Source organism: Pogona vitticeps, chromosome 1, assembly GCF_051106095.1.
Source record: "Pogona vitticeps strain Pit_001003342236 chromosome 1, PviZW2.1, whole genome shotgun sequence".
Classification (NCBI taxonomy): domain Eukaryota; kingdom Metazoa; phylum Chordata; class Lepidosauria; order Squamata; family Agamidae; genus Pogona; species Pogona vitticeps.
The window spans coordinates 211,510,608-211,532,631 of NC_135783.1; the positions used below are offsets into that span (position 1 = coordinate 211,510,608).

Consider the following 22,024-nt stretch of genomic DNA (forward strand, 5'->3'; position numbering starts at 1 on the left):
AGGGTCTCTTAACAGTGCAGAAGTGGTGTTTTCTGTTTTATTTTATTTACAGTGGTGCCTCGCTAGACGATGATAATCCGTTCCACTGAAATCGCTGTTTAGCGAAATCATTGTCTAGCGAAAAGCATTTCCTCATTGGAATGCATTGAAACCTGTTTAATGCGTTCCAATGGGGAAGAATCGTCGTTGTCTAGCGAAAATCGGCCATAGGAGAGCCGCTTTGCGAACTGCCAATCAGCTGTTTAAATCGCTGTCTTACGAAGCTTAGGTCCCAAAAACACCTGTTTTGTGAGCATGGAGGGAGCTGTCAAAATCGTTGCCTAGCGAAAATCAGTTTGCGAAGCAGGGACCAAACATTGTCCAGCGAAATTCCCCCATAGGAATCACTGTTTTGCGAATCGCTATAGTCAATGTCTAGCGAAAAAACTGTCATGCGGGGTAACTGTCTAGCGAGGCACCACTGTATTTTTTTGCAGTTAGCAGGTAATGGAATTAAAATATGCAATATATTATTACATTCTCTGGCCATACCCATTGTTACGGCTGAGTTCCTTCTGGAAGAGAAACTCTGGCTCACGGGCCTAATCTGCCCCAAGAAGAGCCCAAATTTGGTTTGTTTGGGTCCAACCGATTTTATACCCCTTCCCCAAGCTCCATGCTCATGTGTACCTTTCATGTGGTGACCCGTGGTGCACTGGTTAAACTGCAGTACTGGAGTCAAGTCTCTGCTCGCAACCTGAGTTTGATCTCGATGGATTCAAGTAGCCCTCTCAAGGTTGACTTTTCCATCTTTCCGAGTCTGGTAAAATTAATACCCAGTTCACTGGATGGCAAAGAGCAGTTTGCATAATTCTATTGTAAACCACTCAGAGAGTACTTTAGCACTCTGGGGTGGTATGTAAGTCGAAATATTTATTTATTTATTTATTTATTTATTTATTTATTTATTTATTTATTTATTTATTCCATTACTACCCCACCTATCTGGTCATATTGACCACTCTAGGCGGCTTACAACACACAAAGGGAAAAATATACAAGAACAATATATAAATAAAAAAGGAATTAGTACATAGTTAAAAATTCGATAAGATGGGGATAGAAGACATAATATAGAAGGAAAGGGAAAAGGTCAGGGATTAACTAGGAGGGAAGGCCTGCCTGAACATCCATGTTTTCAGTTGTTTCTTAAAAGTACCCAGCGAGGGAGATTGTTCCAGAGGCGAGGAGCCACCGCCGAGAAGGCCCGGTTTCTTGTTTTTTCCTTCTGGGCCTCCCTCAGCGTCAGGCTCCTCAGCCTCACCTCCTGACTCGCGTGGGTGACACGAGTAGAACTGGGTGGGAGTAAGCGCTCCGCCAAGTATCGAGGTCCTAAACCATTTAGGGCTTTATACGTAAGCATCAAGACTTTGAAGTCAACGCGGAACCGAATGGGCAGCCAATTCTCGCTCCACTAAGGAGTCTGGCCGCCGCATTCTGCACCACTTGGATTTTCCGCATCAACTTCAAAGGTAGCCCCACGTAGAGCGCATTACAGTGGTCTAATCTCGAGATTATGACCGCATGCACCAAGGTAGTGAGCGCCTCCACATCAAGATAGGGCCGCAGCCAGGCTATCCGCCAGAGGTAGGAAAAGGCGGTATGGACCACCGACGCCACCTGTGTTTCCATGGTGAGCGTCGGGTCCAGATGTACCCCCAGGCTGCGGACCCCACTCTTGGTGATGAGGGTCACCCCCCCCAAACAAGAGAGAGTCACCCACGCCACCGATAGTAGGGGCACCCACCCTCAGAACTTTCGTCTTGTCCGGCTTCAGCCTCAGCCCATTTTCCTGCATCCATTGCAGTACCGCCCCCAGGCAGTGCTGAAGGGACAGGATAGCGTCACCTGCAGTTGGAAGAAAAGAGATGTAGAGCTGGGTGTCATCAGCGTACTGATGACACAATGCCCCACACCCCCTGATGATCCCACCCAGCGGCCTCATATAGATATTAAACAGCAATGGGGAGATAATCAACGCCTGTGGGACCCCACAGTTGAGACTCCACGGGGCCGAGACACTCTCCCCAAGCTGAACTCTCTGGGGTTGGTCCTCCAAGAAGGAACGGAGCCAGGCAAACACCAGGCCACCAATTCCCAACTCGGAGAGCCTCCCTAGGAGGATACCGTGGCCGACGGTATCAAAGGCCTCCGCGATATCGAGGAGGACTAACAGAGATGTTTTTCCTCTGTCAGCCTCCCTGAACAGGTCATTGTACAGGGCGACCAATGCCATCTCTGTACCGTGGCGCGGCCTGAAGCCCGACTGAAATGGATCCAGGGCGTCCGTTTCCTCCAAGAGAGCCTGAAGCTGGTCAGCCACCACCCTCTCCACCACTTTGCCGCCTAGAGTGGTCACAACTGACTAGATAGGCGGGGTATAAATGAAATAAATAAATAAATAAATGAAAGAAACATTGGCGACGGGCCTATAGTTGCCAATTTCGTCCACTGCCAAACTAGGTTTCTTTCTTATGGGCCTAATGAGTGTCTCCTTGAGGGCAGATGGAAACCTGCCCTCAAGGAAAGACCCATTTATTATTGCAGTGGCCCATTCTGTTGTTATCGGCCTGGCTGCTTTGATTAGCCAGGCCGGGCAAGGGTCCAAGGAGGAGGTAGTGGCTCGACAGCAGTCAAGAACCTTGGCCACAGAATCAGGCGTGACAGACTGAAAGGAGTCAAAGGTTACCGGGCAAGACGGAGCACTGGACATCTCTGCTCAAGTCACTGTGTTCAAAAAAGGAGAGAGCTCCTGGCGGATGGCCTCCACTTTAGTTTTTAAAAAGGCTGCAAACTGGTCAGGTGAGAAACTAGGGGGAGACCTATCACCCAGACCAGTTCCCGATAGGTCACCCACTATACAGAATAGCTCCGCCTGCTGGTTGGACGCTTCGCTTATCCGGTTAGTAAGTTCGACAGGCAGCCTTTACCTTAGACAGGTAAAGGTTAGTTGCGACCCTAACAGCTATCCAATTATAATCCGTCGGGTTCTTCCTCCACCTACACTCTAGCCTTCTCCTATGTCGCTTCATCGCTCGAAGCTCCTGGTTAAACCAGGGCACCGGGCAGGTTCTGCACCGGAGAGGGTGTTTGCGCGCGATCGTGTCTACGGCCCTGGTGGCAGCAGTGGACCAGCTGTCAACCAGAGCGTCGACAGGAACGCTAGCCAGGTCAGCCGTGACCCCTCTAGTGGCATCCTGGAATCCAACAGGATCCAGTAGACTTCGAGGGTGGACCATATAAATAGGTCCCTGCTCCCTGCGAGGGGAGAGTACCACTGTGAGGTTACATTTTATTAGGTGGTGATCTGACCATGACAAGGGGACTAACACGAGGTCCGTCACCACCAGATCACACTCTCTCCAGCTGGAGGAAAAAAACAGGTCCAATGTGGGGCCGTTGACATGTTGGGACATGTTCAAGGAAGCCATAGTTTCCAGAAACTCAAGAGCTGGCCCAGAAGCCTCTGCCCCCACATGCACGTTGAAATCACCCAAGACCAATGTTGCGGAGACAGAGTCAGCTAGCTCCGGAAGGGAAGTGGCTGGGTCGTGGGCACCGCGGTAACACAGCAAAATCCCAATACCTTCCCTGGCCCCAATCGACACGTGGAGTGCCTCTAGACCTGGCTTTGCCACCGAAGAGCGCCTAGTAACCTGTAAACTGGATTTATAAACAATGGCTACTCCCCCCGCCCCTCCAGTCTACCCTGATGCTGGACGGCATAACCAGGTGGACAGATGAGAGCGATCCACGTCTCGGTTATGCATGCCAGGTCTGCATCCTCCTCCAGGATAAGGTTGTGAATTACCTGGGACTTATTGGACACAGACCTGGCATTCAACAGCAGCAGGGATAGAGTGGAAGGCTGGTTGAGCTGGCTGCCTCAATACTGAGGGTTGGTCACAGTCTCAGAACAATGAACAGCCATCAAGCATCTGTTCATCGTTCTTCTGACACGAGTAGGGACCGTGCCAACGTCATATCTCCCTCTACCCATGATCACAGAGATGTTCAAGGGCCCCTCGCTGGGAGGGCAGGCCTTCCAATCCATATCAAACCGAGGGGGGGAGGGGGGATTAAATTAAAAGAAAGGGAGAGAGAGATGGGAGAAAGAGATAGAAGGAGGGAAGGGAAAATTAGACTACAGTGCAATAGCAATATATAAATTACATAAATTAAACATGCATAACCCAAATATCATATAACTAAGAACCAAATTATAAAATAAATGATATGCTAAGAGTAAAAAGAAAAAAAATCTATTTAAAAATCTATTTAAAAAAAACCACAGTGATTATCCCCCACATATAGTTCTGGACTGTCTTTCACCGCCACGTGGTCTAGTCCTTTTTGATGTTAAGAGCCTTGATGGTGTTAATGGGGAAAGGGTTACCCTCCAGGCGTCCAACATGGTGCAACATTTTGGCACTCCTTACAGGCACCCTCGGGCAGCCACGGAAGACCCAGCGCTGGCGCTCTTCCAGCGATCTCCACTCCAGGCGCTCCGTCCAGGCTAGTTCCTCCGATCTCCTCCGATCTCCAGACCCCAGACCCCAGGATCATCTGCCTAGGTGCCTTCCAGATTAAGCCAAGAACCTCCAAGCTCCACCGAGCAGCCTTCAGTCGACCCCCGCGTTTCGAGCTCCGGCTCCGTTTGGTTCCCTCCGCTCCTGCTCCTCCGTTCGCTCCAACTCGCAGCAGCCAGGAACTCAAAGCTCTCCTGTGCAAACACACAGCGCCACAGGTCAGGTAGGGCGAAAGGCAGTCCAGAGGGGAAATAAAAATAAAACAGATAAAAAGACAAAAAATAACTAAAAAAGTGTAGAGGGGTGAGAAGAAATGGAGGAAGCAAGCCGGGGCAGCGGCAGCAAAATCGCTACCTGCCCACCACCGGCGCCATCTTAAATTTAAAATGACAAATAAAATAACAACAAATAACAACATATCAGTTGGCTCATACTGTATTCCTCATTAGAAATGTGAGGGGATAATTCCACTCTACCCTACTTCTATTCCCAGTGGAGGATGTGGATAGGACAGGAAGAAATCTTACTGTTCTCTCCAGTCTTAGAACGCTGAGACCATTCCTTTTCAGATATCATTTCCATCTTGTCCATACCTCTCTCTGCATGGGGAATACCCTTGATATATCCAGTCTCAAATAAGAGATTGGAGCAAGATTTCTCCCTTCTTTCCACATTTTACCCATTGGGAACAAAAGCAGGATGGGAGAAGAATGGTCCTGTTACCTCTTAGTAGAGTTCGAAGATACTCTTTCACCTATCCAAATCTGAGAAAGCTGATCCCGTTTTAGACCTATGTCTGGGATCATTAATGGACTGGATAAAAGTGAAAAAACAGAAGTTTAATATAGGCAAGATAGAGCTGAATGGCAGATCAAGGAATGCTACATATTCAGTCTTTTCTGGGTGGGATTACTCTCTCTGAAAATTCAAGTTTGCAGTTTGGATTTGCTTCTAGATTCATCCTTGAACCTGGATATTCGGGGCTTGGAGTGAATTTTTGCAGTTAAAAATAATGCTCTGGGTGCATTCATTCCTGGAGAATATTGATCTGGCATATGCCTTAGTGACATATGCCTTAGTGGCATCCTGTTTGAGTTACTGTAAAATCTTCTATTTGAGACTGCCATTAGAAAGTGTTTAGAATCTCCAGTGGGTCCAAAATCTGCAACTTGTCTGTTGGCTAGAAACAGTTGCAGTGAGAATAGAAATGTTCTGTCGCAGCAGCTTCACTGGCTTACCAGCCCATTTCCAGGAACAATTTGAAATGTTGCTGGTAAAGCCCTATAACACTTTCAGAAGAACTGCATCTCCCAATATGAGATCTTCGGTTCTTCAGAGGAGGCTTTTGTCTCTTTTCCGCTAAGCTCACAGGAAACACTATTCCCAGGCTGCAGAATTCCCTTCCAAGGGAGGCTAGACTGGCGCCCGTCTTGTTGCCCTTCTGCCAGCAGGCGAAAACATTGTGTTTAGATGGGTCTTTGGCCACTGATCAGGACTTTGAAATGGTCACTGTTTTGTTGTTGTGTCATTTTTAAAGGGCTTAAACTGCTTTTAAATTGTTTGACACTTTATTATGTATTAATGTTTGTCTGATTATTTAATATTGTTTTAATACTGTAGTCTGTGGTGTTTATTAGATCTATTTCTTAACCTCCATTGCAAGTAGCCATAGGCAGGTGGTGCTCCATGATACCCCTCCTGATTAAAGCCAGGCAGCCCCACTGCTTTTGTCACCTCATGAGGGCCTAGCCAGCTCTCACCGCCTCCCTCCATAAGGGTTATTGACGCAAAACAGAAGAAAATGGAAGGTTTAATCCTCTGTATGGTATAAAGTTCAAGGTGGGGAAAACAGCCAACATTCCTGCCATGTAGTAATCACTATGAGAACGAGAAGAGGTTGAGCTCCACTGTTCAAACTGGACAAAGGTTCTTTGCAAGCCTTCTTCCCTATTTCTCTGCCTCCAGTTGTTTCTTGTCGAGCATTGCAAAGTATGAATTGCCCCTTAGTCTTATTGACTTTTCCTCTTTTTTTTCCTTAGACGTTATTGGCTTTTCCTCTTTTATTTTTAATTTTCTTAAGTAACATTATTTATCAATCAAATAAAAGGCAAAAATAAGAGAGAGAGAGAGAGAGAGAGAGAGAGAGCAATTCAAGCTTCTGCCTCCCACAGAGTTTGGAGGGTAGGAAATTATTATCATGGCGTCTGAAAACATGGCAAGCAATTGTTGTTCTTATTATCACTGTGTCTGAAAATAAGGTAACTGCTTTCTATCTAAATCAATTTGAAGCAGTTTTCCAATTCTGGGTTATCAAGCAGTACTGTAACTATAGTTTGCTCCTCTGATCATCTTGGATAATGGTCGGGTTACAAAATGGAAGTGCAGCTGCACCTACTGCTCATAGTCAGAGGGCGAATGGGAGAGCTCTCAAGTCGCTTCCAACCTAAGGGCCAAACTAGATGAAAGATGAGTGCATGCCACATGTCTGGTTTTTTAAAAAAAATAAGTACAAGGGGACAATCCATGGAATAATGAATCAGGATTAAGACCATGATGGGTGCGACTTTGGGTTTTAGTCCTCTTCTCTGAACTGTGACCCCAGTGAAAACAGCCCTTCTGCAATTGTTATTTTCTCTTGCAAAGTAAGCTGTCATTGACACCTTGGGGCAAACAGAAGATTTGCCCCAAGTGCACCGTGTTCACGGTGACTGTACTGTACAGACACGGTTGGTGTGTGCGTGCATGCGCATACTGTACATACACATACCTTTCTAGGTGCCAGGTTCAGAATCCTATTGATACACACCCATACTTACGTTTTTGTGAATGGAAACATGAAATGCACTCACATGTTTAAAACATGGACTAGTTCTGTTGGTCCTGCCACCTTCACATGTGTGTTTGGTGGGGTCACAGGAGAGTTGCTGCTCCCAGACGGTGGGACGCCTTCCCATGGGAGCCCAGGCGGGCCCCATCTTTGCTGTCCTTCCACAAGCAGACAAAGACTTTCCCCTTCAGGCAGGTTTTTTTTTTAAATGGCTGGCTGACTAAGGGCGGGGGGGGGCTCTTAAGGGGATTGTTGTACTTCTGCTGTTTTTAATGTGTTTTAAATACATTCCGTTTACAGGTTTTTAATGCGACATTTGTTTAATTCTTTAATATTGTAATTATTTGGTTTAATTTTTAACGTTGTTTCTTTTAATACTGTAAGCCACCTTGGATCTTTTGTAGGATAAAGGCGGCATATGAATATTTGAAATACATAAATTGTTTGGCGCAGCTAATGAAGCAGCTGGAGATGGAGTGGGAGCCTCTGTGCCCTTCCCTGTCTGGCCAATGAAGTACTGCATCCTAGCATTAACCTCTTTTCTGAAAAGCAAACTAGTTGAACAAACATAATATCCACTGTTTGCAGAATCAGGATTAAGACTTAATATTGAGTTATTCAGCTGAATGCTTGTTCACCTTTAGCTGCAAACTGTTGCTAATTAAGCAGTACTGCAGAATCAAGCCAGTCTTATTTTTAACTGTTCTGTGTGATAGTGTTCCTACTCCCAGTTACGCTTCTTTAATTTTCTCTTCTCCATCTTACATCTCCTAAATGTCTGCTGTATCCGTTTCTTCCTTTCCTTTGCAAACATATTTTTGTTGAAAAGCCATGCATTCTTTTAGTGTTTGTAGTATTAAATGTACATAAAAATAAATTATTACAATACCTGGTATGTGACTATGACACAAATATATGTAAAGAGTTCTGCATCGAGATAAAACTGTTTCCTAACAATCTGCTGCATTGATGCCTGCATAGTATTTTGTGTTAATTTAGATTCATGCTTGCTGTGTGTTTGCTAATAGGACTGGGTTTCTTTCTTTCTTTGTTTAATTTCCCTTCTCTTTTTAATATTGAAGGCACTAGATTTATTGCACCAAATGGCAAAATGGCTATAATTCTCCCCCCCCCCCATGATGCTTGTGAATAGAAAACTGGGTGTTTGGATAAGTTTCTCCGGTGTCACACTCTCTGATTTAAACACCATGCGTGTCTCCTTAAGAATAATGTGCTTTTCTATATTTATAGGGGGTTACATTTTAGAAGAATACAAAGCAGCTTCCATTTCTGGTCTATTACTCATTCTCATTGTTAGTTTCCCAACAGTTAGAGCATAAAAATGCTGTGTGCATGTAGCCCCCCCCCCTCTGTGTGTGTAACAGCATGGGCAAGTATAAATGGTTTTGATTTGGGGTGGGTGATGCAAAAGTAGGAATGACAACCAGTATGTATTCATATGCATATGTGTGTGTGCCAACATGCAAAGGCTGTCAGGCATTCTTTCAGATAGTGCCACGCTGCCAACACTGCCACTGTTCATTCACTCCATAATTCAGCTAGGCAGAAAAATACGCCTTGCTCCTTAGTAAGAAATGTTCCCATTTACCATTGCTTCTGTTCTTTCCTTGACAGTTCTATGACTTCTGAGTCTGAAACTTCAGCTGGAGGGGATCATAGAAAGGGCCCTGACCTTTGGTATAAGGCCCACAGGAGTGGCCTGGCTGGGAGGTCACTTGGGCAAACAGTACCTCCTTTACCCTAAATGGACTAGCATCCACTCTTTCACTTTTGCAGAAAGGTAGACGTCTCCCTGAGGGGGACAAGTTCAGTGAAATGAATGAGCGTGCCCAATTTTATTGAGCTTCTCTGGGCTTATTGCAAGAACTGAAGGTGAGGATTCTCATCGATCATAACCAGCTTGTTGAAAAAGAAAAATCCAAAACATTACTTCCTCTGACAATCTCAGTAACAGGTAGAGAGAGGTGGAGTGTGGACTCATGGTAAAAATTTCCTCATCCTCATAAGAGTGCAACATCAGAGAAGTAAAGCTATGAAAGGTGAGTTTAAGAGAGAAGCAACAACCAAAAGTAAGAAATGTCTTCCTGCATTTAAGATTATCTGATCCAGATCAGGTATAGTATGGCTTGTGCTAGATACCCTACCTAATCTCCAAACATATAGGGGTATCTGAGAATCTTGGCTACAGAGACGACAGTATTTTATTTTTATTCTGCTTTTACCTCACATGATTCCTTCCCCATTTCTGCAGATAAGTGATCTCATGATGGGAAAAGAAAAGCCAAATTATACTTTCCAAAGGAATACGAAGTAAGAAGGAGCAAGGAGTTATTCCGTCTTTTGTTTCTCACAGTAGAGGTTTCTCTCTATAATTCTAGACTGGTTTTGAAACTACAGTGCTGCCTCGACTTACAACCATAATCCATTCCAGAAGATGTGCGTAACTCAAAATGGACGTAAGTCGAAGCACCATTTCCCATAGGAATGCTTTGGAATGTGATTAATCTGTACCAGAAGGGGAAAAATCCAATAAAATAAAATAAAAATAAAACACTGCAAGCCCCATAGGAATGTGCTGGGGCTGAAAAACAAACACACCAAAACACACATACACAAAAACAGTGCAAGCCCCATAGGAACGCATTGTGCCCGTGGGGGGGGGGGGGAATTACCAAAAAACAAATGAACAAACAAAGACCAATGCAAGTCCCGTTGGAACATGTCGGGGTTGATTTTTTTTCCAAACCCAAAAAAACACAGCCAGCTCCATCAGAATGTGATGGGGCTGGGGAAAAACCACAGCAAAACACAAAAACATCACAGGATAGAAACATAACCCCCCCCAAACCGAAACCCACCGTGCGAAACAAAATAAATGTACTGTACTTACTCAGGAGCAGAAAGGAGCTCCAGGCAGTCCGAAGCCTCCTCCGACGCATTCACTCTAACTGTTGGGGTGAAAGAGCTACAAAGAAGCAGCCTCTTCACCTACCAATGGTTAGCAAATTTGAATTCCCCGCCTTTTTCCCCTGCCTTTTTCCGGTCGCAACTCGAAGCTCCGGCCACAAGTCAAAGCAAAATTTTGTGGTCGGAGCTGGTCGCAACTCGAAATGGTTGTATGTTAGGACGTTCGTAAGTTGAGGCACCACTGTATAGTGGTGCCTCGACTTATGAACTTAATCCATTTCAGAAGAGAAGATGGTCGTAACTCGAATTGGTTGTATGCCAAAGCACCATGTCCCATAGGAATGCATTGAAACCCCATTAATCCATTCCAGCTGTGGAAAAAACACCCTCCCAAAAAAAGCAAAAACAAAAAAAAACATTGCAAGCCCCATCAGAACACGTTTGGGCCAAAAAAAAAAAAAAAACCCCACACCAAAAAACAACACTGCAAGCCCCATCATCAGTACGCACTGGGGTCGGGGAAAAACACACACACCAAAAGACAAAACAACACTGCAAGCCCCATCAGAACGCGCTTGGGCTGAAAAAAAATCACCAGAGAAATCACAGCACAGAAACATAACCTCCCCAGCCCAAAGCAACGCTGCAAAATCCTGTACAGTGGTGTCTGGCATGATGGCGATAATCCGTTCCAGGAAAATCACTGTACAGTGAAATTGTCATCATGCAAAAAAAAAAAAAAAAAATCCCCATTGGAATGCATTGAAAACTGGTTAATGCATTCCAATGAGGAAATACCTCATTGTCCAGCAAAGATCGCCATAGAGAACCGCCGATCAGCTGTTTAAAATCGCTGTCTTCTGAAGCTTCTGTCCAGAAAACAGCCATTTTGCGAAGGGAGGGAAGCCATTTTGCGCAAAGCAGGGACCTAATCAACGTAAAGCGGATTTCCCCCATAGGAACCATCGTTTTGCGATCGCAAAAAAGTCATTGTCAAGCAATTTCATCCTTTACTGAGGTAAGTGTCTAGCGGGGCACCACTGTATGTACTCACTCAGAAGCAGAAAGCAGCACCAGGCAGTCCAAAGCCTCTCTGCAAACGCACACTCTAACCGTTGAGGCAAAAGAGCTACAAATAAGCAGTCTCTTCGCCGACTAATGGTTAGCAATTTAAATTCCCTGCCTTTTCCCCCACCTTTTTTCTGATCATAACTCAAAGCTCTTTGCTTCACAAGTTGAAGCAAAATTTTGCGGCTGGAGCTGGTCGTAACTCGAATTGGTCATAAGTCGGGACTGTCGTAAGTCGAGGCACCACTGTACTAGAAACATGGTTGCAAACAGAAGCTGCCTTGCCTACCAGATTCTGACTTGGTTTCCTGTCTTTTTTATTCATAATGTTGGAAGCAACATAATACAATTAATGGAGTACAATAGCTTCTATAAGATTTTTGGGTTGGTAAAATGCATGCAAAATGCATATAAAAAACAAATTGCTTTACAAAAATAAGATTGTAAATTTCAAGTAAGTATATCAGATAATTTTCTCCCAGTAACAGGCAATATCAGCAGACACCGAATCATTTGTAGCATGTGTTAAGGGGCACAGCATATTTTGACATAAGTGAGATGTTGCCTGTTCTTCTCTGTGCTTGCAGGCAACTGTGTTGCTGCAAAATCCTGATTTTCTTATGTTCACCTGGTTCTGCAATGTCCAGCCCATAGTCTATCAAGTGTCTTCCCAGTTCTCTGAGTGACCAGGGGCTAGATTTTCCTGTGATGCAATATGTTTTAAAAAGTGGGTAAGCTGTTTAAATGGTTCAGTTAGTTTGCTATCGAGCTGCAAACCCAGAGGTTGGAAGTTAAATTCCCCACTTCATTTCCCAGAAGAGGCAGCCTGTGTAAACGTGGGCAAGCTGCTGAGTTCCAGGAAGACCTCTGAAGAAAGGAATGGTAAACCACTTCTGAGTACTCTATTTAAAAAGTCTGTCAATAGCACAGACATGTTATTATTATTTCCATGTTATAAACCTGGCATTCTTGCTATTACTTCAAGATTTGATATCAGTAATGAACTGGATGAGGGTGAATAAACTGAAACTTAAGCCAGACAAGACAGAGATGCTTCTGGTCAGCTGAAAGGCAGATCAAGGAACAGGGATGCAGCTGGTACTTGATGGGATTACACTCCCACTTTAAAAAAATTGCCCAGTTTGGGGTGCTCCTGGATTCATTCCTGAGCCTGGATACCCAGGTCTTGGTGGTGGCCAAGAGTGCATTTCCACAATTAAAACTAATGTGCCAGTTATGTCCCTCTCTTGAGAAATCTGATTTGGCCACTATCATACACACCCTAGCTACTTCTGGGCTGGATTACTGTAGCACATTCTGTGTGAGGCTGTCAATGGAAAGTGTCAAGAAACTGCAGCGGCCAGATTGCTGACTGGGGGTGGGTTAAAGATGTCACATAACCCCCATGTCACAGCAGCTCCACTGGCTGCTGATTAGTTTCTGGGCACAATTCAAAGTGCTGGTTTTAACCTATAAAGCCCTAAATGTCCTGGGGCCAAGCTATCTCAAAGGCCATATCTCCCTTTATGAGCTGGCTCCCATTATAAGCGAGCTGAGCTTGCTTATAATGGGAGCCACCACTCTCACAGGTGCATCTGGTGGGGACACAAGAGACAGCCATCTTTCTTGCAGCTCCCAGACTCTGGAAGTCCCTCCCACAGGAGACCAGACTGGCCCCATCATTGCTGTCCTTCCCCAAGCAGTCAAAGACCTTTATCTTCAGGCAAGTCTTCCCTCAGTAATCTAGCTACCTGTGTGTGATTTTTAGATGGATTGTTATTGGGTTTTCCATTTTAGGGTTTTCCACTTCTCAGAGTGACATTTTTTCCCCTTTCTAATGTCTGTATACAGATTGTTCCTAGCTTTAATTATTGCCTTTAATGATGTAAGATTCCTCTTTTTACTTATTGTTCTTATATATTGTCTTTTAACTTTAAATATTGTCTTTCAATGGTGTAAGCCGCCTAGGGTCCTTTTCAAGGAGAAAGGTGGGGAAAAATATTTTGAATAAATACAATAAATAAGGTGCTTGACCAACATATTCACCTGTAGAACAGCATATGTTCTCTTAAAAAATCCCTTTCCCTTGATTTTAATCAGGAAGGGGTGGAATGGTAGCCAAAAGTGGATGTGCATTTGATGAAGATGCCTTGAGTCTTTCACTGTTAGCTGCTACCTTTCTCTATATGTCACAAGATGCAATGCCTGCTAGATAATTGATTTTATCAGTAGGGGCTGGCTTCAGGCATCCAGTAATGATTCTGCAGCTGTCATTGAGTGCTATGTCTACCTGTTTTGTGTGGGCTGAACTATTCCATGCCAGACCAACATACTTGTAGAGCAGCATACAGCCAAGGCTGTAGTTCTTAATGCTTATGATTGTGTTCCCCAGTTAATTCCTGATAGCTTTTGAAGAATATTGTTCTTTACACAGACCTTTCTGCTTTGTATTTTGGCAGTGTATTTTACAGGTCAGTATATAATCCAAACTAACACCTAGGTACTTGGGGGTAAAATAATGATCTAATTTGACAGATGTGCAGGTAATCTTAAGTTTCCAAGATACCTGTTTGTTTCTCGGGTGAAAGGCAGATACCTGAGTCTTTGCAGGGTTGGTTTCTATCAGAAGAGGCACCACGTTCTTCTAATGAACCTGTAAAAAGATGATGGACCATCTGAAAACTGTCCAGCTGACACCTAGTGTGTGATCATCAACATAAATAAAGCTTTTGGTGCCTTAAGGAAGTGGTTGATCATTAGGTGTCTAAAAATATAGGAGCCCGGACTATCCTTTTGAATCCTCTGTTGACTGTAAAGAAGCTGGGTTCTTGTGATGGAGGAAGTCTTACCCTTTCCTCTTAGAAAGATATTAGTTTTCTCCCTCCGCCCACCCCATTGGAGCTTTTCATCATTAATTAGGAAAAGGTTTACTTTTTCTCCTGTCTTGTATATATTTATAGGAAAATGGTCCTACTTCTTCACTGTGTAACAGCATTATAAGACAGAGACTGAATGGATATTCTGTTTATATATTTTTTTTAAAAAGAGATTTATTGTCTGACCACTGTTCCCCTGAGGTAGCCTGGCCTAGATTTGTTCTCATTTGCTCACAGATACTTAGGAGATTAAATATCAAAAATGTTGATGTGAAGATAAAGAACTCCATAGGAGACCTCCCTGTGGAAAACTGTTTCTACTACCGGTCCCATAAAGGTTAGTCCCACTAATTTAGATGGCGTTTGTTTCCGTGTAGTAAGTGTATTTAGAATCTTAGCCACAGGCTCTTAGGATCAAGATGAGAGTCTGTAACAGATAATGAAATTTAGCAGATGATGTTAGCAAACTAGAATATTGGTACTGGATAATAGACTGTTGCAACTGCTAGATAAGCATCTTGGCACTGCTTTCCATTTATCGAAAACAAATTCTAAGATTGAGTAAAGGCTTCTTATCATGCAAGAGGCACTGCTCTTTTATGACAGGTTTCTCTTACAGGAGACCTTTTTTAATGCATGTTTGGGGTGTTTTTTAAATCTAGTGTCTTGATGTAGTTTTAATCACTGTGTCTGATGGATGCCACTGCATAAGAGTGATAGCTGTTCATAGTAGAGTTGCTGAAAAGTCTTGCCTGTCTGGAATATGGAACAAGGAGGGCTATTATTCAAATCAGTTAGTTCAAGGTCAATTTACATGCAAGTCACTATGTATTTCTTGAAAGATATGTGGTTTGAAATTTCATTGACATGAAGAATATAGTGAAGATCCAGATATGGGTCATGGCAGTAAAGTATTGCAGGTTGCTTGACAGCAGGCGCTGCCAGGTATGATGCTTGTCTTTCTGTCTAGCAATGTGAAGGAACAGACTGGCTAACCTGAATTCCTTAGGTGGGTGAAAAACCTGTAGAAATTGTTACAGTGACTGTCAAGAATCAGTTGTACTGAAATTGGTAGTGGGGAGCAGAGAGAACAGAAGTACAGTACTTTGTGTAGGTGCTGTCATGTCAGCACAGTGTTGCATTTAACATACCATTACAGTACTTAGGGTGAGAGCCAAAGTGTCTAGTTATCTTGGTGCTTAATTTTGTTGTGTTTAATTATCTCTATGTTTGGCTTCCCTTCTGGGCCCGCTGTCTGTGCAGGCCTGGAAGGCAGCACAGTGGCAGAAGTGGGGTGGGTCGTGGAAGGGGTGGGGGGTTCCAGGGTCATAGGGGAAATCATGCCTGCTCAGCTTCCCTTTCAGGCCCGCTGTCTGTGCAGGCTTGGAAGGCAGCACCGCAGCAGGAGCAGGTGGGGGGGTTGCCTTGCCTCGGGTGCTGGCAACCCATGTTACACTACTGCACTTAAGGCTCAGAACCCAATATTAATCTCCAGTGATCAATTAAACAGTTCTGCTTTTTAATTTCTCCCACTTCTGCCTCAGACTTCTTCCCTCCCTCAGCCCCCCCCCCCCCGGAGTCTAAACACATGCAAAAGAAAGTGGGCTTTTATAAAACTTTTCCCAGTCTAGTTCCTGCAGTGGGGTTTACAAAAGTTTTACTAAGCCGTTTCCAGCTTTTTGCCTGGAAGCTGTAGTAAAACCTTGAAGCTGGGACTTGAAACATTTGTTGACAAGGATTTTGCCCTAGTTGATGTTCAAGTTCATAAACTTGAAAATAACAATTAGAACTGTGCCAGTTTGCATTTTTACACACTACCTGGAGAGTTCTGAGAGTTTTAGTCCAAAAACACACATCTGCCTGCCATTTGATTCCCTTGCTTTATAATTTGTGTTGTGCTTTCTGATTACTGAAGATGAAGTTGTGTCTCAGGCAGGGACATATTATTTGTTAACCCTTTTGATGTGAATTTATTGAAGTCATAATGTTGCATTTAGTACATAGCTTGATCCTTTTCTAGCTAAAGTCTGTGAAAAAACACATTTTACTGTAGGGAAATAGGTATGACTGGGAGCCAATTTATTCTGATTTAAAACAACACAGTAGGATCCCCTGTATCCGCTGGAACAATATCTGCTGATTCAGCCACAGTCTGAAAATGCTAAAAATATTAAATGAAAATACCTTCAAATACAGATTTTCTAGATGTAATTATCAGATTGGCCATTAGAGAGAACCAAACTAGTAAGCCACCTCCTTATCACCTTGTCTCCTGTCAGGTTGAGGCAGTTTCCTTCCAGAGTAGCATGGTAAAATTCAGAGCTAGATCAGCTGAAAAAGCAGGAGGAGGGGCACTGACCTAAGCCAGCCTGCCTTCTGGGAGAGGTTTCCCACCTCCCACCCTTCCCAGGCCTCCAGCTAGCCCCTTCCTTGGCACTCCTGGACAAACAAGGAAATCGATTCTTAATTGGCTTTGAAAAAATCCCACAGAGCCATTGAGATTGTGGGTGTGAGAGACGAAGATGGTCATCTTCAATCTTCAGCACAGGAATGAGCGAAGATTTCAACTCAGTTCTTGCTCATATAGGCCTCATTGAGATCAGAATTGCAGATACAGGGGAGTGCTGGGTCCAATAGTGTCAGCTATTTATAATCCCCACTTCTCAGTAGTTGCGGAGGAACTTGGAACTGACCCCCTGCAGATACGGGGGGGGGGGCTACTGTAATTACAAATTTACTGAGAATAATTGGTGCGGCAAGCTTTTTTAATGAACATTTTTCTTCCTCAGGTTTGTTCTGATAAGCAGAAATAAAAAGATTTAAAATTCAATGGATTGTTAAAGAAAGTACCGGTATGTTGTTGTGAGGCTGGATCATCTTGAACCCCAGAATGAATCTGTCCCCACAGTTTGCCGAAGGTACCGGCTGGTGAGGATGAAAGATCTGACAGAAGATCTTCAGTGTTTCTTATTTGCCCTAACATGTAGAATATCAGGCAAAGAACTAGTGGGACTGCAAAGAAATGTTTTGGAGCCAGTTTGAGTTTAATGAAGATGGGGTGGAGATGGAGTGAAGGCAGTTTGCAATTGTGTGGTTACTTCAGATCAGTGGTTCTCAATCTCTTTTGAGTTGTGACCCCCTTTTATAATAGCCAGGTAGCCTATAACTCCCTGCCACGTTTTGATAAAAAGGCCATTGTAATTCCTCAACATAACAGCACCATCAAAACAGCTGCTGCTCGCCCTCCTACTGCCAACCCCACTGTCACTATTTCAAAACTGGGGAGGAAACAGGTTGGGAGGGTTTAAAGGTAAGGAGAAGAGAAGGCAGAGGACCTCAGAGGTGAGCTAGGGGCAGAAGGACACTGCGGTACCCAGGCAAAACTTTTGAGCAAAGAGGATCCCCTTCGGAACCAGCATGAAGCTTTCCTTGCACCTCTCCCAGGAGTTTGTTGGAGTGTGGTTCTCTCCCCCCCCCCTTCTTCCCTTCTCTAGGCCCTTCTCTAGGCTCTTCCAAAGTGACATATCATAGTTAAAATACTGTACCTTTTTACAGAAGCGGCAGCAAATATATCTGCTGTCATAGATATATGGTCCAGGTCATCTCTTCTCAGAAATTAGAGGCTGATTTCTTCCTGAAAGGGCCTGTTTCTCATACATACACATACATGCTAAGTTTAACATCACGTTCCTAAAGGTCAAAGAGCAACTATTTAACAAGGGCTACAACATGTATATAAGGCAACCCATGACCCTCCAAAAAAAAACGCTTGGTAATCCCCAATCCCCATATTGGGGAAAAACTGTTTTATATTAAGCAACTGAGGTTTAGGATCTATCTCTAGGAGTCTGATACAGGAATGATGAAAATTTTATATGCCATACAAATGTATGTTGTTATTGCAATGTATATTTGTAATTACAGAATTACAGATATTATAATATATGAAAACTATATGTATAAATGAAATATTACCAACTCTATATGCCAATAATGGAATTGTATAGTTTTGTCCAATAAAATGGAGTAAAATGGTAAATTGTCCACATATTTTACTTTACAGAGAACTGTTTTCTGTTTAAATTGCCTTCCAGTTCTAGTCCAGTTTAAAGATTAAAAACAACAACGCATATACAGGAAATTAGGACAGGAGTCTTGAAGGTGCACTCAAATGGCAGGCATGAACACATACCATCTGTTCAGTTTTCCTCACTGAATAGTGAGAGGAACTGTGTTTTGTTTCAAATCTGAAGAGGCGTTTGATCCTTTAAATCAGAGGCCCCCAACCTCTTCTCAACCATGGACCAGCATGTCACACTCAGTGGAGGCCACTCACGTTCATGCGCACAGTGCACTAACGGGGTGGAACACACATGCATATGCGCATGATGGCGCTCACAGGGGGTAGGAGATCTGTGTCCGTGGCCCGGTCGGTCCTGGATAGGCCACAGGCCACTGCCAGGTTGTGAACTGGGGGTTGGGGACCTCTGCTTTAAATAACCTCTGTGGCTTTGTCCCCCTACCCAACAAGTATATGTTGTGGGCAGGGGGGCAAACATATACTTGTATGTTGTATGTTTTCCCCCAGACCCTCCTCTGATCCTCAATTTGCTATTAAAAAGGCCAGTTGCTCTCCCCAAAGCCTCCAGAAGTGCTGTTGGTCACTTCAGCCTATTTGGGAGCAATGAAGCCTGGAAAGGCCATCTTTCAAATCCAGAATTGAGCAGAGGTCACGGCCCAACCTTCCCATGGATCAAAATGGCTAGTCACACCCCTATATGCTTCTGGAGGTAGACGGATAGATGTATACACAAAATGTGAGATAACAGGATATTAAAAGTGGTAGGTGTTGCCCTCCAAGCTCTGTAAAAACCATCTCCCTAGTTATAGTTTTGATTCAAACAAAAGGAAAGATGATCTGTTGTCTCACAATGACCTGTCCATATGAGTCAAACAACACAAGTTTGAGAGAGAGAGAGGAATTATTGCTGATGAGGAGAATGATCAGTGGTGAATGGAAATTTCTCCTCTGTTCCCCTACCCTGCATCCTGCATCTGGGAAAGTATCCACTCTCCCAGAATCATCAGTCTATCTGTTTTGTAGGAGAAGGACTCTTCCAATTTTTTTATCTCTCCTGTTCTACTGATACGGAATTTTCTGTTTATAGCTGGTGCTAATCTCCAAACAAGAAGTTAAACGTGTGTTGTCTCTTATGTTGTATAAGCCTTACCAGGATACATTGAAATCTCATTCCCTAAATTCTTATGAAAATTACATCTTTGGTCTGTGGCAAATCTTACTTTGGTCTGTAAATACAACAACTGCAGCAATAAAGACAGTACAGTGGGGCCTCGGCTTACGACCGACCCTACTTATGACCAATTCAACTTACAAACAGCTCCAAAATTTTGCTTCTACTTGTGACCGGAACTTCCACTTACGAACAGAAAAAGGCACGGGGAAAAGGTGGGAAATTCAAATTGCTAACTGTAGGTGGCGAAAGAGGCTGCTTCTTTGTAGCTCTTTCGCCCCGATGGTTAGAGTGAGTGCAGTCTAGGAGGGACTGCCTGGCTTCTGCTTCTGAGTGAGCGTGTGTGTGTTTTTGGAAGGAAGTTTGGGACTGTCTGTTAGGTAAGGTAAGGTGCTGTTTTCTGCTTTTTAAAAATTCTTCTCTGTGTTTTTGCAGCGAAGGTTTTAGGCTGGGGGTTATGTTTCTGTTCTGTGATGGGTCTTGGGGGTTTGGTTGCTTTTTTGGTTCCCCCCATTTCCGATGGGTCTTGGGGGTTTGGTTGCTTTTGGGTTTTTTTCCCATTTGCAATGGGTCCTGCGTGTTTCCCTTGCTTTTTCCTTTGTTTTCTGTGCATTTCCAACCTTGTCCCTCTGTTCTCTGTGCATTTCCAATCTGCTCCATTTGTTTTCCATGCATTTGCAATGGGTCTTGCACGCTTGATTGCTTTTCTCTCCCCCCCACCCTTCGGCCAGAAGGGATTAATCACATTTCGAATGAGTCTTGCAAGTTTTTTTGTGTGTGATTTTTTTTTCCTTTGGCCGGAATGGATTAATGGGGTTTCAGTGCATTCCTATGGGAAATGGTGCTTCGACTTACAATCATTTTGAGTTACGTCCATCTTCTAGAACGGATTATAGTCGTAAGTCAAGGCACTACTGTACACAATTGAGTGTGATGAACCTTGTAGATATTAAGGGCATCCTTTTCCACTGACATTTCCATCCTGTTTTTACATGTGTTTTACATGGTGGTTAGGTAGGCAAATGGTATGCCTAACTTTAAGTCAACACATATACAGTACCATTTTTTCACAACTAACGTGCATGGGAGAGTGAGTCTGAAACTGCCTTCATGCAGTTGTTGCAAAAATGTGTTTTTGTAGCCTTGCATTTATGCCTGAGACCAGAGAATCAAATGGGACTTTCCAAAAGTTTTAGTCTGCAGAATAGGAAAGCACATAGGGCTATTGCCCTAAGTTATGTGTTTCGCCTAACAGAGGTAAGACCCTTTTTTAAAAAAATACATCAGTTAGGCACAGTTTATTACTTAATTTTAAAACCTGTTTGCCTAAAATAGTTTCTGCTAACTCAGGATTTATTTTATTATTCATACATTACAAGATCTCAATAAACAAGACCAACATTTAAGCCATGACTTCCTCACAAAGTTAATCTTTAGACTTCACATAAGCTAACTTAATCTTGCTAACTTAATCTCTAAATTACACATTGCCAGCAACTTTCCACAGAGGTTACTTTTAGGTTAGTACATACACATAAGGTTATATAGACATGGAAGGGCCTTTTTAAATGGTTACATTATTATTGCGAATCAAGAAACGAAGATTAATTAATATTTATAACACACTCTTTATGGAGGCAGCCTCTCTATGGACTAATTTCCCCATGCACCTTGAGAGTCACAGGGAATCCTCACAGCTCACAAAGATACAGCATAGCACCTTGCAGAGATGTGAAGAAGTGGTGTAAAATGATCTTGAGGTAAGAGAACTTCTCTGTCTCCTGCCACTCAACAGTTCCCCATTCTGTTATTTGGCTTGGGGAGTTCTCGCCAAATTATGGGACTGGAGGTTTGTTTTTCCAAAAGGTTTCATCCCCTGTTCATCATCTTAGAGCGGTGGCTTCTTTTTCCCCCAGAGGACCTGTTTCTCATACATATGCTCTAACTGAACATATGCTGATTCTGAAGGGTCAAGGAAGAAATTATTACAGTGGACCCTCGACTTACAGACGGCTCGACTTACAGACGGCTCGACTTACAGACTTCTCTGGCTGCAAAATTTAGATTCGACTTGCAGCCGGAGAATCGACTTACAGACCAGAAAAAAACCAAAATGGAACAAAAATAGAATAAAAACTGCCAGTTGTGGGATTAATCAGTTTTCAATGCATTGTAGGTCAATGGAGATTCGACCTACAGACTTTTCGACTTACAGCCACCATTCCAATACGGATTAATTCCTTAAGTAGAGGGTCCACTGTATTTAACAAGGACTATAACACATATAGGGTGATGTGAAGGAGATCAGGAGGCAAGTGTGCCGTCCTCAACGTCAGGAGCACCTAGAGAGGAGGAAAATGTTAATCAGAAAGAGAGAGAGAGTATACCTAACCTGATAACAGAGGAGAAAAAGAATATAGAGATCTGTCTGGTAGAGGAGGGGGAAGGAAAGAAAGGGGAGGAGTTAGATCTATCTATATGGGACGAAGGTATAAAAGAGAAAGG

The 22,024-nt window shown here is 43.6% G+C and overlaps 1 protein-coding gene across 5 annotated transcripts in view; it reads left to right on the plus strand.

Moving 5' to 3' along the window:
* CCDC148 (coiled-coil domain containing 148) overlaps window positions 1-22,024 on the plus strand; it is a 151,242-nt gene that overhangs the window by 10,875 nt on the left and 118,343 nt on the right. Inside the window, exon 1 of one of the 5 annotated variants that reach the window (XM_020801167.3) lies at window positions 14,504-14,604. The exons of the other annotated variants lie outside the window; for them this stretch is intronic. The gene's annotated coding sequence lies outside the window, so the exon portion shown is untranslated. Of the gene's footprint in view, window positions 1-14,503; window positions 14,605-22,024 lie in introns of those variants that run through there. 5 annotated transcript variants of the gene reach the window in all.